The sequence below is a fragment of the Triticum urartu genome, chromosome 6 (genome assembly GCF_003073215.2).
Source record: "Triticum urartu cultivar G1812 chromosome 6, Tu2.1, whole genome shotgun sequence".
In the NCBI taxonomy this organism is placed as follows: Eukaryota; Viridiplantae; Streptophyta; class Magnoliopsida; order Poales; family Poaceae; genus Triticum; species Triticum urartu.
Window position 1 is genome coordinate 4,697,864 of NC_053027.1, and position 21,684 is coordinate 4,719,547.

Sequence of the window (21,684 nt, forward strand, 5' to 3'; positions counted from 1 at the left end):
GGGTGCTCCATAATTGCAAACAAAGACATGGATGGATATATCACAACATTATCTACAAAACATCCTTACTGATCATGCTCAAAAGAGGCACGGTGAAATTCGAAGTCCCTGAAATCAGCATCAATTGAGTAAGCTACTTTGCATGCTTGTGCTAGTCACCATAAAGATCACAAAAATACATGGCATACACCCCTGTAAAGATGACATGGCATTTTTCAAAACACATGTAGAGCTCTGGATCATAGCATGCACACATTAATCATGGCAAAAATGACAAAAGGGCATTTGCTGAAACAGATCTGAAACAATCATCACATAGCCCTCTTCCAACAGCATTTCGGTCATCAAGATGAGCTCAAATGAAAATGATTCAATGAGATGAAATGATGTACTTGTCGAGGCGAACATTTCGATATGCTACACGTCCAAAACGGAGCCACGGATGATGAGTTATGATGATCACAAGATGCATATATGATATGATTTCCTGGGGACTTAGCAGAAGACAACCTCGGGCAAAATGGATCTTGGGGTGCAGGGACGAGACGGAGTGGGATAATACGCTGGCTTGGTTCGGTGGACGAAGCCGTCCAGGCTGAGGTCGAATGGGGCCATCCCGGCCGGAGGCTTCTCCGGCGACGCCGGCGAGCGTGGTGGCCGGGAATGGAGCACGGGAGGCGGACTCCCTCCGGATCTGGGCGGCGCTGGCTTGGATCTGGTGGCGAGGAGCGGCCGTGAGCGGGGCTCCGAGCTCGGGCGCGCCATGGAGGCGGGGTCGGGCTCCAACGATGTCGGCGGTTGGCGACGTCGACGGAAGAGCGGCGGCGGCGCGGGGGCGCTAGACGGCGAAGCAGCGGGTGGGAGCCTGTGCCAGAGAGGCAGCGGAGTGGGGTTTGCGCGGCGGAGCAACAGGCGGTGCGCGGCGCGCGAAGCAAACGGCGGTGAGGGAGGCGACTCCAGCGAGGGGTCACCGGAGATGGTGGCCAGCGACGAGGATCTCCGGCGACGGCACGACCCGGATCGGGCGGCGGCGGACGAGGGCTAGGGCGACTGAGTGTCTTGGCCCAGATCGGCCCACGGCGGGCCACGGATGGGCTCCAGCGGGCCCGGCGAAGTGGGGGAGGAGAGAGAGGGCTGGCGGTGTGAGGTGGCAGCGCGTGAGTGGGTGACGGCAGTGGCAGCGGTGACGTGGCACGCTCTCATTGGGCGGAGTGAGGTGGATGTTGGACGCGTCCGGCGGGCGCGGACATGTCCGGCGGCGGAGTGGGAAGAAGCTAAGGTTTCATCTGCGCGGAAAATTTCGGAGGAGAGTACATATTTATAGGTAGAGGGAGCTAGGAGAGTCCAAATGAGGTGCGGTTTTCGGCCACGCGATCGTGATCGAACGACCGAGATGATGGAGGGGGTTTAGGTGGGTTTTGGGCCACTTTGGAGAGGTGTTGGGCTGCAACACACACGAGGCCTTTTCGGTCCCTCGGTTAACCGTTGGAGTATCAAACGAAGTCCAAATGGCACAAAACTTGACAGGCGGTCTACCGGTAGTAAACCAAGGCTGCATGGCAGGTCTCGGTCCAATCCGAAAACGTTTAACACCCGCACACGAAAAGAGGTAGAAAGGGACACCGGGGGACATAGAAGCGCCGGATTGCAAAATGGACAACGGGGAAAATGCTCGGATGCATCAGACGAATATGTATGCAAATGAAATGCACATGATGCCATGATATGCAAAGCATGACACGCAAGCAATAACAAGGCAACAACAGCGAATAACAGGAGGACACCTGGCACATCGGTCTCAGGGTGTTACAACACTCCACCACTACGAGAGGATCTCGTCCCGAGATCTAGAATGGCACTGGAGGGAAAAACGGAAGGGAAAGAGAAGAGGTAAAAACTAAGTTGCTTCTTTGACAAACGAGTGAGACCAAAGAACCTTGAAAAGTTGAACTACTTCGAGAAAAGAATACAACGGAGATGAACGAAGTTGAAAGCAGTGCGTTAAGAAAGAGGAAAAGAAAGAACCGATTCGGGTAGCACTTCGGTTGAAAAGAGATGAAAGACTTGATAAAATGAAAGCGCTTGAGAAAAGGGACACAACACTCCGGTTCAATGGATAAAACAAGAAAAGAACACGATCCTGAAAAAACAAGAAGATGGGTTGAAGAGAGCAGCATCACAATGCCTCCGGAAGAAAGAAATAGAAGATATATAATTGAAAGAAAATAATGGAGAAGAAAATGCCAGCTTCTGCCACAAAAGAGCTTGAAACGGCATCCTTAGGAGAAGGGTCGAACGGAGTTGTTGGAAAAAAAACCAACAACAAAAAGAACAAAGTTGTAGTGGGATTATGGAGAACAACTCAAAACTATGAGGTGAAATTCTGCCACTCACGGGAAAAGAATTGGATTGATATGAACAAGGAGACGAGAAAATATTTCACCGGGAGGATAGATGAAGAAATTGGATCATATATTATCACCATTAATAGCAACAATCCTTAGGGAAATCTTTAGGTGAAAATATTACCCAAGATAACTTGAATGGCAAGATTGATGGATTTAAAATATCTCATTATTGATAACTTGTGAATCACGGAGCACGACGGGAAATTATCAAGAAAGACATAACACCACCTCAAAAGATATGCGTGAAAGAATAGCACTCCGGATTGCAAAATGAAGAATGCTTGAGCTCCTTTGAAAAAGAATCTTAATGAACACTTCGAGAAGGAATTAAATCCTTGATGAACCCTCATGTAGAGCCTCCATGAAGAACTCCGGTAACAAAAGAATGATCAAACGAAATGAAGGATGAAAAGAATAAGGTTGAAGCCTTGCAATGATTAGATGGATCTCCGTGGTGATATAATGGCGAGAGCTTGGAACTCTTGGAAAAGAAAAGATAAAGCATCTCGAACCGAGAATGTGATATGATGAACCACTCCGGAAAGCAGGAACTGAATTTTCTCGATGAAACAAGAATAAGAATTACATTATGTTTATCCTTCACCAATTAAATTGATGACGAGCAACTGTATTTGGCATACTACTCATTCTCATAGAAAGGATTAATATAGATATAGCATCAAACTTGGGAAGGTCTTCAATGAACCACCGGTAGAATTGAAACAATGAATGAATTGATAAGATAAAGAAGGAAGAGAAATGTTGGCCGAAACACCGTAAGAATTGCAAACGAATGAAGTAAAGGGGTGAATCACCGGTAAGAATTGACAAATGAACGAAGAAGCTTGGGGAAATTTAGATGCAAGAGAAATGAAGAGATCACGAGCTGATTAGAGAAATTTGAATGATGCACCGGTAAGATTTAGAGTATGAGAGCTGAAAGCTGGAATGAATAATTCTGAGATCATGAGCTCCGGAGAATCAAACTGAAAAGACTCCTGAACTGCTCCGGATGGGTGAAAAGAATTCTCACCATCAAAAACAATTATGAGAGGATGGCAGAGAATGGGGCAAGATTTAAAAGAAACTCTCCTTCGGTCTTCAAATGTTGAGAACACTACTAGGAAAAGGCCTACTAATGGCACACCGGTTTTGCCTACTAACGGCGCATCACCGGTGCACCATTAGTAGCACGCCACTAGTAATTTTTACTAATGGCACACCACTGGTGCGCCATTAGTTTCTGGTATACTAATGGCGCACCATCCAGTGCGCCATTAGTATATAACACCATGCGCCATTAGTGTGCCTCCCAGGGTCCATATTTAACCATGTGCTTTGGCACACTAATGGCGCACTGCGAATAGATGCGCCATTAGTATACTTGGCAAACTAATGGCGCACTCTGTCTTCATGCGCCATTAGTATCCTTTGGCATACTAATGGCGCACTCTGTATTGATGCGCCATTAGTATCCTGCACCTTGTGGTGATGCGCCATTAGTATGAATATTTGGTTTTTTTTTACTTTTCTGATTTTTGCGCAGGTTACAAAATATATTATTTGACAGAATATAGACAGTAGCACACAGCAACAACGGATTCATCGAATACAATAGAAGATTAGTCTCCGAATACAATTCATCATATTAGTCTCCGAATTCAAAAGACCGAACAAAGATAAAACATTACAAGTCTCGAGACCGCGAGTATCGAGTTTGTCTTCACATTACAAGTCGATATCAATCATCTAAACTACCATCACATAGAAGAGAGCTGCGGTCATCACGATGAGCATCATCGCGATCAAACTGGTCTTCATCCGGTTCCTCCAACGCTCCCTCCTCTCTCCCGCTAGATAGCGGGCGTATCTAGATTCGGCCTCCGCCCTAGTGGTGTACCCTTTGTAACTGTTACCGCTAAAACGGTGAACCTGTCTCCGACACTCCTCCCAGTCATCGTAGACTCCGGGAACCTTACCCTTGTACACGACATACGACAGCATCTCTATGCACAAGCCAAACAACAGACAATACATACATAAGCAATATATAAGTATGCAACAAAAGGATCGGAAGAGAAAAGCAAGACATTAATAGCACGATTCATGGTCCTACTAATAAATAGCATCGATTACATCTAAGTTGAACAACTGTCCAAACCAAAGAGACATACAATTCATTAAAGTTTAATTACAACATGAGCCAATCAATGTTTCAGAACTACACATTACTACTTTCAACTCGATTCATGGACAGGTGCGTGGATGAAGCTGCCGTCTGTCGTGATGGTCATGAAGTCGCGGGCGTTGTCAGCCTGCATTTGTAGCATTCTGTCTATCTCAATGTTGGATGGTTGATATCTGAGGAAGAACTGCCCCGAGGTATGAAGGACATCTTGATGGATGATGTTCGCAAACTCCGACTGGATGCGAAAGAATTCTTGTCTGATGTCCGCGTCCTGGATTGCCGACAAGCTCGCGGCCCAATCTTTGAGATTATTTGGTAGCAGAAGGTGATGATGGTCCCTTACGATCGCCCGCATGTGATGGAGGGCGTAGTAGGCATCCTTCTGACGGCCAGGCGGCTGCTTGACGCAGCAGAACGTCGTATTGTGGGCGAACACGTGCTTGCCGTACTTACGAACTGCACTGATGAAGGTGCCTCCAGATTTGGCGTAGCCAGGGAGAACATCATCAAGAACTTTCTTGATATTTGTGTAGTCTATCTTGGAGTTACGGTTCAGGTCGAAATACGTGGCCATGGAATATTTCGGGCTTAAGAGGATGAGTGTGCAATGTGTGTCACTGCACGGAACACGGAATGTTAGAAAAAAAAGAACGATCAAAATCTAAGAAATCATATGTTACGGGGCGGTTAAGGGATGACTTACTCGGGAAAGTAAGGCACAAGAAAGTTATCCTTATCTGGGTTTGCCAGAATGACATCTTCGAGGTGTGAACTCGCGACTTGGCGTTCCCCAGCGCTGCTCAAGAGCTTGGCACGCATGTAGAAGGGGTCGACGATCACGATGTCCGAGGTCTGGTCTCTAATGATCCGCATCTCCATACTTAGTGAAAACAGCCGAATGAAGGTGTAGTGCAGCGGATGAAGGTTGAACATAGCAAAGATGTCATCAAACCGCAGGACGATCGTACCCCCGATGGCGCCATCCACAAAGCCCTTGCCCTCTGGCACCTTGGGCACGAAAACCGGGTATGCCACATCATTCTCTCTGAGACGCCGCTTCTCCAAAGAAAGAACACTGTCGTGCAGACTCCGCATAGCACCGGTTGCAGCACTGAGCATATTTGCCGGTAGCATCGCCCTACCCGCCACATGAACCCTCCTCGAGATATCCTTAGGTGAAGGTGGCCCGTCCTGAGCACGGATCGTACTCGGTGCCGGCTGGCTCGCACCGGCGGCCTTTTTAGTCGGCCGTTTCCGGCCCTTCTTCTTGATCTGCTGTAATGGGACCGAGTTCTGCTCACAGACCACCTTCTTGAGCGTGTTGGGGCTGATAATATTTGGCACCTCCGCTATCTGAGGCTCGGTGAAGGCGGCAGCTGGAGGCGTCTCCTGAGAACTGAATGCCAGACGACGCCTGTTGCAATTGGATTTCTCCGTCGTACCAGCTAGATCGCGGTCGTCTTGTTTGGGTTCTTGAGAAGGAGGTCCACAGAACTCGTCACCGTACCCATGTTCGGCAAAGTACTTATGGACGTTGGTAAATGTACCATCATCGTTGTCGTCGTCGTCCGGATCCTGTGCCATACGCATGTCTGGATCCTGTGCCATAGGGATGTCCGGCATGTCCGGTAGCGTTGCGGCGTTCTTGCCATGGCTTGGCGCCGGCACGACTGGCGGTCTTGTCTGTGGGGTGGTGTCCCCCGCCCCCAAACGAATCTGGCTCTTCGGCCAAAGCAGGGGCCAACTTACGCAGGTGCTGAGGGTCATCTCATCTTCTTCGTCGGCCCCAGCGGGTCGAATCGGAGGTAACAGCTCATCGCAGCCTGGCAGCACCCGAACCACTTCAACCCTATACATTGTGGGTGGCATCGGATTACCGTGGAACACGGGGTTGCCCGGTTGAACGATTCTGCCCTTGGCGACATCGACCAACTCGTCGCCCACGAAGTGCAGGAGAGTGCAAGGAACGTTGGCGGCGCCCTGCGAAAACATGTAGGGCGTCAGGGATGCCCAGTCAAAGGCAAGGAGATGAAGTCCTCGACCGAGAGGCTTAGTTACCGTGATGCCGTCGAGCTCGGCTAATGTCGAGGCACCGCCAACGGCGGGCGTGCAACTGACAGAGGGGCCGCTTGCTGGCGAGGTGCCGGCCGGCGTACACCCGGGTGCATTAAGCTCCAATGCCGGCGTCGGAGACACCAATACCGCCGCCGCCGGAGACACCAATGGTGCCGCCGCCGTAGACACCAATACCGCCGCCGCCGGAGACACCAATGGCGCCGCCTGCGCGTTGTGTGAGTTGCTGGCCGTGAAGCTGGGAATCGGGTGCGGCCCCTGTTGGCCACCTGCAATCCACGTCGTTATCCCATGAATCAAGGTAGGCATAATGCCGGTAAGCGTCGATCCCAGTTGTTGTTGCACTTGCTCTTGGACCATCTCCGGAATCCGCGCCACTTGCGCCTTGAGTGCTTCAACCTCGCGCGACTGGCTTTCCGAGCTGGTCTTTTTCTCCTTTCGCCCACCAGCGCCATATTATGATGACCATTTTGTGGACAAGCCTTCGACGGTCACACGACCAGCTGACATCGGCTTATTGAGCTTATCCCTGTTTTTCATTACGTTCAATGCCCTATTCAAAGGGGTGTCGAAAGGGGAGCTCTGAGACGACCCCGCGCTACTGCTTTCTTTCTCCTGCGGAAGGAACGTGAACCATTTAGAAATATTGGGGATTAATTAGAATGCAACCATATGGAGCTAATTACGCAGGGGTGTATTCCTTACCAGAACAAGCTCAAGCTCCTTGGTCTTCGGATCCGTGGTAAGCTCCTTTGTTACCGGGTCCTCCTTGTACCGGGCCTTGAGAAAGTTCCTAGTCTGCTTGTCACTGTATTTCTCGAAGCGGGGCGGTAGGCCTTGCTCGGCACGCTCCGCGTCCTCCTTGTCCAATGCAGGCTCCGCCACTCTGTAACCGCCGGGACCGAGTTGGTGGACCCCTATGTTCAACTGCCGCATTTCTTTCCCCCACTGACTTGATTCGGAGGTTGCGGGGCTCTCGCACTTGATCTTGAAGTCCTTGTAGTCATCTTCGCTCATCAAAGGATATTTCGCCTTGATCTTCTCATAACTATCACCTTTGTCAATCATTGCCTTCACCGTGCTTTTCCAAGTAGACAGGGCCGTGCTCATCATCGTGAGGGCGGCACCGTTCACTTTATTACCCGAGAGGCGTGTGTTTGCGAACTCAGCAGGGAACTTGTATCGTTTGTGCAGCTTCGTGAAGAGGAGGCTGCGCAAATTCCCTCGGTCCTTATGCCTTAGGTTCTCGGTGTTGATCGAGGCGGTGCTCCGGAGAATGAACCCGAGCTGAATCGAGTACCCCTTGACTACGTGTTTGGGCGCCGTCAGATGCTCGTCGGAGTTCACTTCAGTAAATTCCTCCCTGACGGTGCCGAGCACGTTCGGGCGCCGGTCCTTTCGTTGCCTCTTCGGTTGGCTGCCATCTGTGCGTGCGCCGCCATCATCAGTGGTGGCATCCGTGGCGCCATCATCAGTGGTGTCATTCCCGACGCCACTAGGGGTTGTGTAGTCAGGATCGGTGTCTTCCGCGGCGTCCTCATAGCGGTGAGGTTCTTCCTCCAACTCCTGGGACAGCTCCCAGAATTGCTTGCCGCCCGAACCGCCGGCCTCATCGTTGTGGGCCATGTTTCGCTCTAAATAGGAAAAAAGTTTGGTCAAAAAGTTGGTTATTGTCAAGTAACAAGATCATGGTCTCATCATTTAGGGTTTGTCGACACCGAGGCATCCTAAAAGCTAAGCTTTTATCATTTAGGGTTTGTCGACGCTGAGGCACCCTAAAAGCCTAAGCGTACATCATTTAGGTTCCCATCGACACCGAGGCACCCTATAGAAGCCAAGGTTTCATCATTTAGGGTTTGTCGACGCCGAGGCACCCTAAATGCTAAGTTAAGTTTTCATCATTTAGGGTTTATCGATGCCGAGGCACCCTAGGTTGGGCCTAATCACTTGGCACTAATCACTTGGCTCTATTGCCACCTATGCAGCAAGAATGGCGGGGCAGTTGATCCTACTTAACTAAGTACTAAGATACCCCGGCCCATGCATTAGTCGCAAGTACCCCATATGTCCTATTTTTAGCAAAGTCATGCTAAAATTCACGGAAAATTTCAGCATGACCTTTGCTGAAAATAGGACATATGGAGTACCCGAATTTGCCGGAACGGAAGTTAATCGACATTCCGGCAAACTCAAGGGCCTCTCGGGATACCTGCAATATCATTATCCCTGCGTAATGAAGTCGCCAATGGGTTATTTCAGAAGATCACAAGTAGCATCATCACAAGTACAACATCATCTATAGCTGTATATTAACAAAGCATCAGCACATATAAAAAAGACCACTTATGCCAACGGTATGGTTTATATCAGATTCAGAGTTAGAAACAGGAAAAACCGGTGCTTCAAAGCCTACTGGACACAATTTACATCTATCAGTACGGGATGTCCTAACTAATTTCAAGTGTTCACAGGTGAACTTGTACCATGGATGAGCCTAGTGCTTCATTAGTCAACTGAACAGAGATAATAGGGCATAACACCATACATAAAGTGATGAGCATACATACTATTGTCCAAGCAAATTAACTGAATAGTATTGTGTCAAGTTCAGTTTGAAAATTCAGTTACTACTTGAGTGATTTGACACAAAAAATTACTCCCAAAAATTACAATGACTGTATATTGAGTGCATATATTCACTGTACAGGACTGAATTCAGTCAAGACAACCTGTCAATTTCTGTTCACTGCATATATTCACTGTACAGGCTGTCAAGTTCTATTTCAGCTCAAGAATGACACAGTCAACTTCATTGCTTCAACCACATGGACAACAAAGCAAATGTTGGAAGTTGACAATATACTTTAGATTCACACATGCTCCCCTAATTATTTTGTCTGTATCTTTAGATTATCTACTTTAGGCACAATCATACACAATTCTGACTAATTCATCACTGTAGGCCAGCATGAAACACACTCCTCCAAAAAAAGCCTAAAATTCCACTATTATTGCATGTAAAAAGGCCTAATATCCACTAGTATTGCCTCTAAAAAAGCCTTAAAAGTCCACTATTGTTGACAATCAAAATATGATCTGAACTGTAAGGAGTTAACTGAAAAATGAGTGGTTGTTGGCATGAGGGAGTAAAATGATTGTTGGCACAAAAATATTGGTTCTGCAAACATGAAAACAGTCACAAAAATAATGCACTTGGTTTGTGTTGAGTTTTTGGTTTCAGGGATTGGTTTGTGTTGAGTTGTTAACCTAAAGGTTCGGCAGTTTGAATCTCCTTTAGCTAGTTTGAATCCATGGACTACCCTGTTAGATTGGGACTGAAGATAGGTACCTGCTTATCTTTCTATTCCATCACCAACAGTGGCTTTTCCAAGAATAATATCCCTGCATGAACATAGGTGAGAGGTTAACTAACTGCCTCAAAGGCATAATCAATGCATCAGCTCGAAGAAATAATGCGATTGACACGTCAAAACTATGACATAAATGTAAAAAATATAATGGCGCCGCGTCATCCCATCCCGCATCATCCCATCCGCACGGTCGAGGGGAGGGAGGGAATGGGGAATGGTGGAGAGAGGGAGGAAGGAGGAAGGAGGAGAGGTACCTGGTCACCGGAGGGGTTGGGGTCGGGGTTGGGGTCCGAGCTCGTCCGGTTCCTTGCTCCCCGCGGTCGAAGGAGAGCAGGGGGCCGGTGGCGGAGGACGGCAGGGGCAGGCGGGGTGGAGGGAGCACCTTGGTTGGGGCGGAGCGGCGAGGGCGACGGGGCGATGGAGCGGCGAGGGCGACGGAGCGGCGAAGGCGACGGACGGGAGGATGAGGCGCGGCGGACGGCGGCGGTCGAAACCCTAGGCGGTAGCTCGCTCACTTCTGGGGTTGGGTTGGGGGTGGGTCGATCGATCGATGGGGATCTGGTGGCGAGGGAGAGAGGGTCAAAGGAGATAGCTAGGGGGAAGCTTACTAATGGCGCACCAGACCTCGGTGCGCCATTAGAAATCTTTTTTTAGATAGAAATGGCGCACCCCGCAGCGGTGCGCCATTAGAAATCTTTTTTTAGAGAGCAATGGCGCACCCCGCAGCGGTGCGCCATTAGAAATCTTTTTTTAGATAGCAATGGCGCACCCCGCAGCGGTGCGCCATTAGAATTTTTTTTATTACAGTTCGAGCACAGGTTATATTGCACCTAACCCAATCCACATCAGAACCCGCCCACTAGCCCGATTGGTTAGCATGCAGCACACACACTAGGAGGTCCTGGGTTCGATTCCCAGGCTCTGCAATATTTTTTTGCATTTTAAATGTTGTTTGATATTTATTTGTGTTTAAGTATGTTCAAACTTGTTTAAATCATAACAGTAATATTTTTTTATAAAAACAGTAATATTTTTTTAAAAAATATATTCAAATTTGTTACTTGAAAATATCATCGGCGGCGGCGGTGGAGCGGGGGAGGGTGCGGGGGGCCGGGTGCTCGTCGGCGGCGGTGGAGGGGGATCGAGATTGAGTGTCCTCATGAATTCAAAAAGTGCCCGTGAAATTTAAAAATATTCATGATATCAAAAGGTGCCCATGAAATACAATCAAGAAATGAAGACTACAATTTAAATACAATCGATCTTAGCTAGCTATCTGTTCACAATCTTCTTGCCCTTCTTTTTCGCAAATGGAGTTCTTCTGTGGAACGGACGTCCTTTAGGTAGGGTGGTCCTGCTTCTTCTTGTGGTTTGTGCTGCTACTTCATCGTCGTCATCATGTTCGATCTACGGGTCGCCGTACTTGTCGAAGTCTTGCTCATTGGATACTCCATCCATTCCGATGATCTTCCTTTTGCCTCTCCTCACGACAACACGACTGGGCTTTGACGGGTCGGTAATGAAGAAGCATTGGTCCACTTGGGAACCCAGTACCCATGGCTCATTTTTCGCGGTGACATTTGCGCCCGCGGTCTTGGATTTGGCTTCGGGTATAACCATGGTGGTGAAATACCGGTCTTCTTTTAGGACGCTCTTGGCCCATCTGACACGGAACATCGGGACCTTCTCTCCAGCGTAGCTCATCTCCCAAATCTCCTCGATCCTTCCGTAGTATCTGTCCTTGTCGTTACCAGTGTAGGATTCCATCGTTACCCCGGAGTTCTGATAACCATCGCTCTTCATGTCCTTGTCCTCGGTGTAGAATGTGTAGCCGTTGATATCGTACGCCTCATAGGTCATCAGGTTGTGCTCGGCACCCTGTGACAAGGCGAATATGAGTTGTTCTTCCGCGGAAGAATCCTCATGTAAAGGGTACGACAGAAGCTTCTGCTTGAACCAACGCGTGAAACATGAGTTGTGCTCTTTGATTATATCTCCGTCCGTCCTCTGTTGGCCTCGGTCATTGTACGTCTTCTCAATAAAGGTTTTGTGCTCTACCACCCAAGGATCGACCACGTCTATGTGTTGTAGCGCAACTAGGTTTGCTCTTTCAAAGTCGGCGAGTTGACCCTCGAAGTCGACATGCATTTCGCGGCGACCCTCACGGCGACCCGATCTAGCGATCCTGCCGAGGTGCCTGTTGACGGGCAGACCAACGGGGTTCTCGATGGATAGATAATTCGTGAAGTAGGAGATGCACTCTTCGGTCAGAAAGCCCCTGGCTATACTTCCCTCTGGACGTGACATGTTGCGAATGTATCCTTTGATGACACCATTCATCCTTTCGAACGGCATCATGCTGTGCAGGAACGTCGGCCTGAGTTGGATGATATCCTCCACGATATGGACCAGCAGATGCACCATAACGTCGAAGAATGCGGGCGGGAAGTACATCTCAAGCTCACATAGTATCACCACGATCTCTTCCTGTAGCCTTCTGAGTTGCCTCACGCCAATCGACTTCCGAGAGATGACGTCGAAAAAGTTGCATAGGCCAAATAGCGTTTCACGGACGTGCGCGTCCATGATCCCACGGATTGCAACTGGAAGTATCTGCATCATCAGTACGTGACAGTCGTGAGACTTCATCCCGTTGAACTTCTGCTTCGCTGGGTCTAGGTATCTGCTTATCTTCCCCGCGTAACCGTAAGGAAGTTTTACTCCTACGAGGCAGGTGAAAAACTGCTCGATCTCCTCCTGACTTAGAGTGAAGCACGCGGGAGGGTAGTCACTTCCGGTCTTCTTGGCCTTTTTGCCTTTGCGACGAGTTTCTGTGTCCTGCTTCGCCTCATCATCATCATCATCATCATCATTAGCGTGAAGCTCCTGCCTGATGCCCATTGATTTCAAGTCTGCCCTTGCTTTCGGCCCATCTTTGGTCCTCTCTGGCATGTTGAGCAGGGTACCAAGCAGACTCTCGCACACGTTCTTCGTGATATGCATGGCATCAAGGCTGTGAGGCACACGGTGGATCTTCCAGTACGAAAAGTCCTAGAAAACAGACCTCGTTTTCCATACCTTCAGCAGCGGCTCTGGCGCCTTTCGCTTCTTTCCCGGCTCTGGCACCTTTTGCTTCTTTCCCGGCAGTGGACAATCTTTCCAATTTTTCAATAGCTCGTCTATTTCCTCGCCGCTCCTCCTACGCGGGCGTTTTCGGGGTTCGGTTTCACCATCGAACAGATCCTTGTGTTTCCTCCACTGGTCATCGTCGCGAAGCCACCTTCGATGTCCCATGAACACGGTTTTCGAAGATCCAGGATCTCTATCTAGCTGGCGATACATTGTGTCATCCATGCACCTTACGCATCCAGAAAATCCATGGACTACCTGCCCCACGAGATATCCGTAACCGAGATAGTCGTGCACCGTCGTGAGCAGTGCGGCTCTCATAGGGAAATATTCTTTCTCTGCAGTGTCCCACATATTGGCTGGCGTTTTCCACAGCGTGTCTAGCTCCTCTTTCAGCAGCCCCAGATACAGATTGATGTCGTTCCCTGGTTGTTTCGGCCCTTCAATTAGCATACTCATGTGAATGTACTTCCTCTTCATGCACAACCAGGGGGGAAGGTTGTACATCCACACAAACACAGGCCACGTGCTATGTGTGCTTCTCTGGCTGCCAAACGGATTGACTCCATCGGTGCTCGCACCCAGCACGATGTTCCTTGGATCCTTCCCAAATTCTGGGTATTCGAAGTTTAACGCTTGCCACTGGCTCGCATCCTTAGGGTGACTCAGCATCTTGTCTTTTTTATTTATCTCCGGATCATTTCCGTCATCTTCCCGCTTCTTCTCCTCCCTATCCGCATGCCAACGCAGGAGCTTTGCTACCTTAGGGTCCGCGAAATACCGCTGCAGACGAGGAGTGATGGGAAAGTACCACACTGATTTTCGAGGAGCTTTCTTCCTCTTCTTGTATCGAGTAACGCCGCACACCAGACATATGGTAGACTCCGCGTGCTCGTCCCGATAAATGATGCAATTGTTCATGCACACATGGTATTTCACGTGCGGTAAATCCAGAGGACACACGATTTTCTTCGCCTCCTCGAAACTGGTCGGGCACTTGTTCCCCTTGGGAAGACGTTCGTGCCAGAATGACATGTTCTCGTCGAAGCATGCGTCGGTCATTTTGTGTTTTACCTTCATCTCCAGAGCCATGAGCGTTACTTTCAGGCGGGTATCCTCGGGCATGCATCCTTCATACAATGGAGTAACCGCGTCTATCTCTAGTTGATCCAGCTTGGCTTTCTCTCGGGCGGCAGCTCTTGCGTTATCCGTCTGCTTGAGAAGCAGCTCTTGAATATGAGGGTCCTGCACCCAGCCTCCATCATCGTCTGCTCTAGCATCTTCATCTTCATGATCATGCCCCTCGTCTTGATCTTCCTCATCATCATGTACGACATCTTCTACATGATGACTGTATGACTGTGTACAGCATCACCGTCGTGATCATGTCCTGGAGATTCTTCATCTTCTCGCCCGCCCTCGCCGCGGTGGTACTTGTCTTGTTGCCCTTCCTCATTTCTTGCCCGGCCCCCATGGACGACTTCATAGTCATCTTCATCACCTTGCCACCAATAGCCATCCATGAAACCACGCAAGAGCAGGTGGTCCCGCACCTGCCCGGAATCAGGGTCCGCAATAAGGCTCTTCAGCTTGCATATTCGACACGGACATCTTATCTCCGTCTCGTTCTTTTGAAGCATCTCGGCCTTCGCAGAGCTCAAAAACCTATTCACGATGCCTTTGGTCATCGTGCGGACCATGGTCGCCTGCGGGGTAGAGAAAAATGATATTTTAGAAGCAAGAAAAAATTTGGCATGACCTTCCCTAAAAATAGGGCCAAAAAGAATGCATAGTGCCAAAATTCTTGCCGAAACGGAAATGAATCAACATTCCGGCAAAATATTGGCAACTATCGCATTTCAAATACCGGTACCTGCAAACACAAACATATATGCAACACCACAAACACATGCAACACCACAAACATACATAGATCTAGCTAGGCCACAAAAAGTGCATGTGCACGTTGTTGGAGCGAGCTAGGGAGAAAAAAAGTAGATCTACATCATGAAGATAGCTTTCCCCTTACTTACCTATCAAAAAAGGTAATTTCACCACTTAATTTTGATGAATCTATGGTGGAAATGAGGTGAGGAGGAGGAGGCAGCCGAAAGCTTGGAGAAGGAGGTGGAGGGAATGAAGTGGGAAAAGTGAGTGGGTAGGTGTGGGGCTGTCCAAAATATCTTGTTGGGGTCCCAGGTTACTAATGGCGCACCACCTGCAAATGCGCCATTAGTAACCCTGGTTACTAATGGCGCACCACCTGCAAATGCGCCATTAGTAACCCTGGTTACTAATGGCGCACCTGCAGGTGGTGCGCCATTAGTAGTTTTGCAGAAAAGTAAATATATATATATACTAATGGCGCACTTTTACAGGGTGTGCCATTAGTAGTTTAAACTAGTAATGGCGCACTGTGAGGCGGTGCGCCATTAGTAGTTTTGCAAAAAAAGAATAAAAAAAATTCAGTACTGGCGCACTCCATGTCTGGTGCGCCATTACTAGTTAGAACTAGTAATGGCGCACCAGAGGTAGGATGCGCCATTAGTATGTATGTAAAAATGAAAAAAAATTATCACTAGTGGCGCACCAGTTTTCTGGTGCGCCATTAGTGTCTTCCACACTAATGGCGCATCACCAACTGGTGCGCCATTAGTATATAGTAGTGGCGCACTACTTCCCTGGTGCGCCATTAGTGTCAATCCTATTTATAGCCCTTTTCCTAGTAGTGGAAAGATGACGAGAAACACCACCGTGAATTGTTGAGTCACTCCGGAATAATGAAGAATAGAAAGGTTGAGCCAACAATGAAAGAATTTGACCGACCTTAGAGGAAAACATATAACCGATGATAATTCATTCTTACGTCAAACTTGGCAAAAAAAATTAAGAATAACTCCGGAAAAATTAGAAGAGTCAGGTAAGATCTTAGAAAAGACTTGTGGGTTAGGGCCCACTCAAAGAAACCCCGTTGAATGATTTTGAAGAGAGATTTGCACCGGTTGAACTAAAATGACTTGAAAGAGATAGCATCCTCAAAAAGTGCTTGAATGGATCTTGAATGACAAGACGAGCCTTCTGAGATATCCTGAGCACTCCGGAATAATTGAATAGCGAGAAGTGGATGATTCAGGGGTGCACCAGCATGGAAAAAGCATTAGACGCGAGGAAAAGGAATATACTCAACACAGAAAACTTGAATTGAATCCACCGGAGGAGGAAAAAACGAAGAATGACGAACGAGTAGAGCATCTTCAAGAGAACCACCGTGTAAGAACGTTGATTGAAAAGAGTGGAGAGACTTCACATCCATAAAATGGATAACGAATTAAGAAAACTGAGTCCTTGAAGAAAAACAAGGGAGGGAGGGTGGGAAAACAAAGTCAACTTGGAACGGATGAAACGAACACCGTTGCAAAGAACTGGGAATTGATCTCGCGACTATCGAAAATGAACGGATCCACTTGACGAGAAGCACACCGGTTCAGAAGAAATTGAGATGGCAAGCTCGAAGATCAAGAAGGATTGCATTCACATAGGAGTATGAGAACACCTCTTAGACAAGGGATGGAATCCACATTTGACTTCGAAGCAACTCGAATGCCACAACTCAAAACAAAACAAGGATTGGCTTGCAGAATAAGCCGGAACAAACATATGATAGAGATTTCGTCCGAAGTTTTCGTGGTGGGACCTACACGGGCTCGATCGTACAACACCATTATGTACAAGGCAGTGCACATGACATACGAAGCATCCCCGAGTCGGCATAGCCAAGGACTCTTTAAGACACAACGAGACCACTGTAAAACCAACCGTGGATAGGCGGACCACTAGACGTCGAACCCCAATTTCATATCATACATCTGTCGGAAAGATATCCTAAGAGCTACTTGAATTCCCACTTATAAACTCCTGAAATTTTCCAGTTATGCAATCAGGTGTTGGGGATACAGGGGAAGCATAATATCTCACCCAAAACTAGCAAATCCTACATCCAGTTGTATCCATCCTTCAACACATAACCAAGAAACCTTTGGAAATCGTTTACCTCAACCTTCGAAAAGCATCCATTATACGAGTTATGACAATACTCCCGAACTCCCGCCCCAGTACTGGGCGGCGTCGAGGTTATCTGACCAACAACTGCATAAAAAAGATTTTCGATGTCGGCGAGCTCAGGTATTCCAGAACTGCAACGATAAAATTGTGACGACAACACCTCGGAGCTCAACTCCCCGGGACACTGCCACAACCCCTAAATGTCAGGAGGCACCAAGAACAATGTTCTCGTCACAAAACCATCGGAACGATTCCAAGATACCCGCGTGATCCTAAATTTTTTGAGTGAAATTTGAGAAGAGAAGAGTCAAAACTCTACGTCAGGATGCCTCACCAGAGCGACGAAGGGACTGGAGAGTAAAAAGAATTCCTAACTCTCCGATATATATAATCCTAAATGACTCAAAACATTTTTTTTCTAGACTCAACAACGCCAGCGATTCGATCAAGCAGGGGGCTCCTAAGGTCGGGGAAGGCTCTGATAACAACTTGTAACGCCCTCGATGCGGCTTTATCTCCAACGTGTCAAAGCACGACTTAGAGGCATAACCGCATTGAAAGCAATGTCACAAGTGAGGTAATCTTCACACAACCCAGGTAATACATAAGGGAAAGAGATACATAGTTGGCTTACAATCGCCACTTCACACAATACATGAATAAAGCATTACATCATCCAGATACAATCAAGGTCCGACTACGAAACCCAAAATAAAAGAAGACTACCCCAAATGCTACACAGATCCCCGATCGTCCCAACTGGGCTCCACTACTGATCAACTGAAACGAAACAACACTACGAACAAGGTCTTCATCGAGCTCCTCCTTGAGCTCGGTTGCGTCACCTGCACGGTTTCATCGGCACCTGCAAACTGGTTTTGGAAGTATCTGTGAGTCACGGGGACTCAGCAATCTCACACCCTCGCGATCAAGACTATTTAAGCTTATAGGAAGGGTAAAAGGTATGAGGTGGAGCTGCAGCAAGCGACTAGCATATTTGGTGGCTAACATACGCAAATGAGATCGAGAAGAGAAGGCAAAAGCACGGTTGAGAATCTATGATCAAGAAGTGATCCTAGCACAACCTACGTCAAGCATAACTCCAACACCGTGTTCACTTCCCGGACTCCGCCAAGAAGAGACCATCACGGCTACACACGTGGTTGATGTATTTTAATTAAGATAAACTTCAAGTTTTCTACAACCGGACATTAACAAATTCCCATCCGCCCATAACCGCGGGCACGGCTTTTGAAAGTTCCAATCCCTGCAGGGGTGTCCCAACTTAGCCCATCACAAGCTCTCACGTTCAATGAAGGATATTCCTTCCCTAAGACAATCCGATCAGACTCGGCATCCCGGTTACAAGACATCCTCGACAATGGTAAAACAAGTCCAGCAAGACCGCCCGATGCGACGACATCCCGATAGGAGCTGCACATATCTCGTTTTCAGGGCACACCGGATAAGCAATCCGTATAACTAAAACCAGCCCTCGAGTTTCCCCGAGGTGGCGCTGCAAGGGGCTCTAGTTTGGACCAACACTTAGACAAGCACTGGCCCCAGGGGGGGTTAAAATAAAGATGACCCTTGGGCTGGCCTAACCTAAGGGAAAAAGAGGCTAGGTGGCGAATGGTAAAACCAAGGTTGGGCCTTGCTGGAGGAGTTTTATTCAAAGCGAACTGTCAAGGGGTAACCATTATAACCCAACCGTGTAAGGAACGCAAAATCCGGGAATATAACACCGATATGACGGAAACTAGGGCGTCAAGAGTGGAAGAAAACACCAGGCATAAGGCCGATCCGTCCACCCTTTACCAAGTATATAGATGCATTAATTAAATAAGAGATATTGTGATATCCCAACAAATATCCATGTTCCAACAAGGAACAAACTCCGATCTTCACCTGCAACTAACAACGCTATAAGAGGGGCTGAGCAGAGCGGTAACATAGCCAAACAACGGTTTGCTAGGACAAGGTGTGTTAGAGGCTTGGCTTAGCAATATGGGAGGCATGATAATCAAGTGGTAGGTATCACAGCATAGGCATAGCAAAAGAGCGAGCAACTAGCAAGCAAAGACAGAAGTGATTTCAAGGGTAGGGTTATCTTGCCTGAGATCCCGCAAGGAAGAAGAACGAGTCCATAAAGAAGACAAACGGACGTAGTCGAACGGGTCCTCACCAAACCGACGTAATCAGAACCAACCCGAAGAAACAACACCGGAAAGAAGCACACAACATAGTAAACAACCAATACATGAACATGGCATGATATGCGCGATGCGGTATGCGGTGCATATGCATGATTTGGAAAGGAATGAATGAAACTGGGCTCAACTTGGAAATCCAAGAGTGCCACTAGAAAGAGGAGTTGATTTCGGTCAAAATTGATATAAAGATCACCGGAATCGGATGCACGGTTTGGAAATGGCAAGCAAAACAAATATGGCACCGGTTTGCGATTAACAGCAAGTAGCATTCTAAATGCATCAAGAACAACATGCTACAGCACTCCAACATGACAAGAAAATACATGGAGTGATCCACTCATGATGCTTGACAGAAGATGAACACTGAGCTACTGCTAATTCACTCAATAACAGGTTCAAACAAGCATGGCAAAAGTGCAAAAGATAACAGGTTTCAGACTTGGTGAAATTAACAGCATGTCAGGAATTTAACATCAGGAAGCAATGTTTAGAGCACGATAACTACATGCTACAGGAACATACCATGGCAAATCAAGGCATGGCATGAAGCTACTCAAAGCATATAACAAAAGTCCCTTACTGACCATGAGCCAAAAGGGATCAGAAAATACAATTGCAACCATGTGAACATAGCAAAAACATAAACAGATTCAGACTTAGTGAAAAACTGGAGCATGGCAAAACAGATTAACAAGTAGACATGTTTACGAGCTCGATGCACTCACTACAAAGCATGACATGATAATCTAAGCATACACCCATCAAGAAGACATGGCATAGGAGATAGACATGGCAAGAACAACAACATAGCATGCACGGATCAACTACAACAAGCTCGGCAAAATCGCTAAACATGTTAACAATCTGCCAGGAACATTTTATAGAAAAAGTAGAGCTCGATTGACTCAAGCTAGGATGCTCCATAATTGCAAACAAATCCTTGGATGGATATAGCACAACATTATCTACAAAACATCCTTACTGATCATACTCAAAAGAGGCACGAATCACTAGGAAACAACATGAACATATGGCATAAAAATAATGACATGGCAAGGACTTAGTGAAATTCTAAGTCCCTGAAATCATCATCAATTGAGTAAGCTACTTTGCATGCTTGTGCTAGTCACCACAAAGATCACAAAAATACATGGCATACACCCATGTAAAGATGGCATGACATTCTTCAAAACACATGTAGAGCTCAGGATCATAGCATGCACACATTAATCATGGCAAAAAATGACAAAGGGGCATTTGCTGAAACAGATCTGAAACAATCATCACATAGCCCTCTTCCAAAAGCATTTCGGGCATCAAGATGAGCTCAAATGAAAATGATGCAATGAGATGAAATGATGTACTCGTCGAGGCGAACATTTCGATATGCTACACGTCCAAAACGGAGCCACGGATGATGAGTTATGATGATCACAAGATGCATATATGATATGATTTCCTGGGGACTTAGCAGAAGATAACCTCGGGCAAAATGGATCTCGGGGTGCAGGGACGAGACGGAGCGGGACACGGCGCTGGTTTGGTTCGATGGACGAAGCCTTCCGGGCTGAGGTTGGACAGGGCCATCCCGGCCGGAGGTTGAAGACGAGGCGGCGGCCGGAGGCTTCTCCGGCGACGCCGACGAGCGTGGTGGCCGGGAATGGAGCACGGGAGGCGGAATCCCTCCGGATCTGGGCGGCGCTGGCTTGGATCTGGTGGCGAGGAGCGGCCGTGAGCGGGGCTCCGAGCTCGGGCGCGCCATGGAGGCGGGGTCGGGTTCCAGCGATGTCGGCGGTTGGCGGCGTCGACAGAAGAGCGGAGGCGGCGCGGGGACACTAGACGGTGAAGCAGCGGCGGGATCCCGTGGCGGAGAGGCGGCGGAGCGGGGTTTGCGCGGTGGAGCAACGGGTGGCGCGCGGCGCGCGAAGCAAACGGCGGCGAGGGATCACCGGAGATGGTGGCCGGCGACGAGGATCTCCGGCGACGGCGCGACCCGGATCGGGCGGCGGCGCACGAGGGCTAGGGTGACGGAGCGTCTCGGCCCACGGCGGGCCGCGGATGGGCTCCGGCTGGCCCGACGAAGTGGGGGAGGAGAGAAAGGGCCGCCGGGGTGAGGTGGCAGCGCGTGAGTGGGTGAGGGCGGTGGCGGCGGTGACATGGCACGCTCTCATTGGGCGGAGTGACGTGGAGGCTGGACGCGTCCGGCGGGCACGGACATGTCCGGCGGCGGAGTGGGAAGA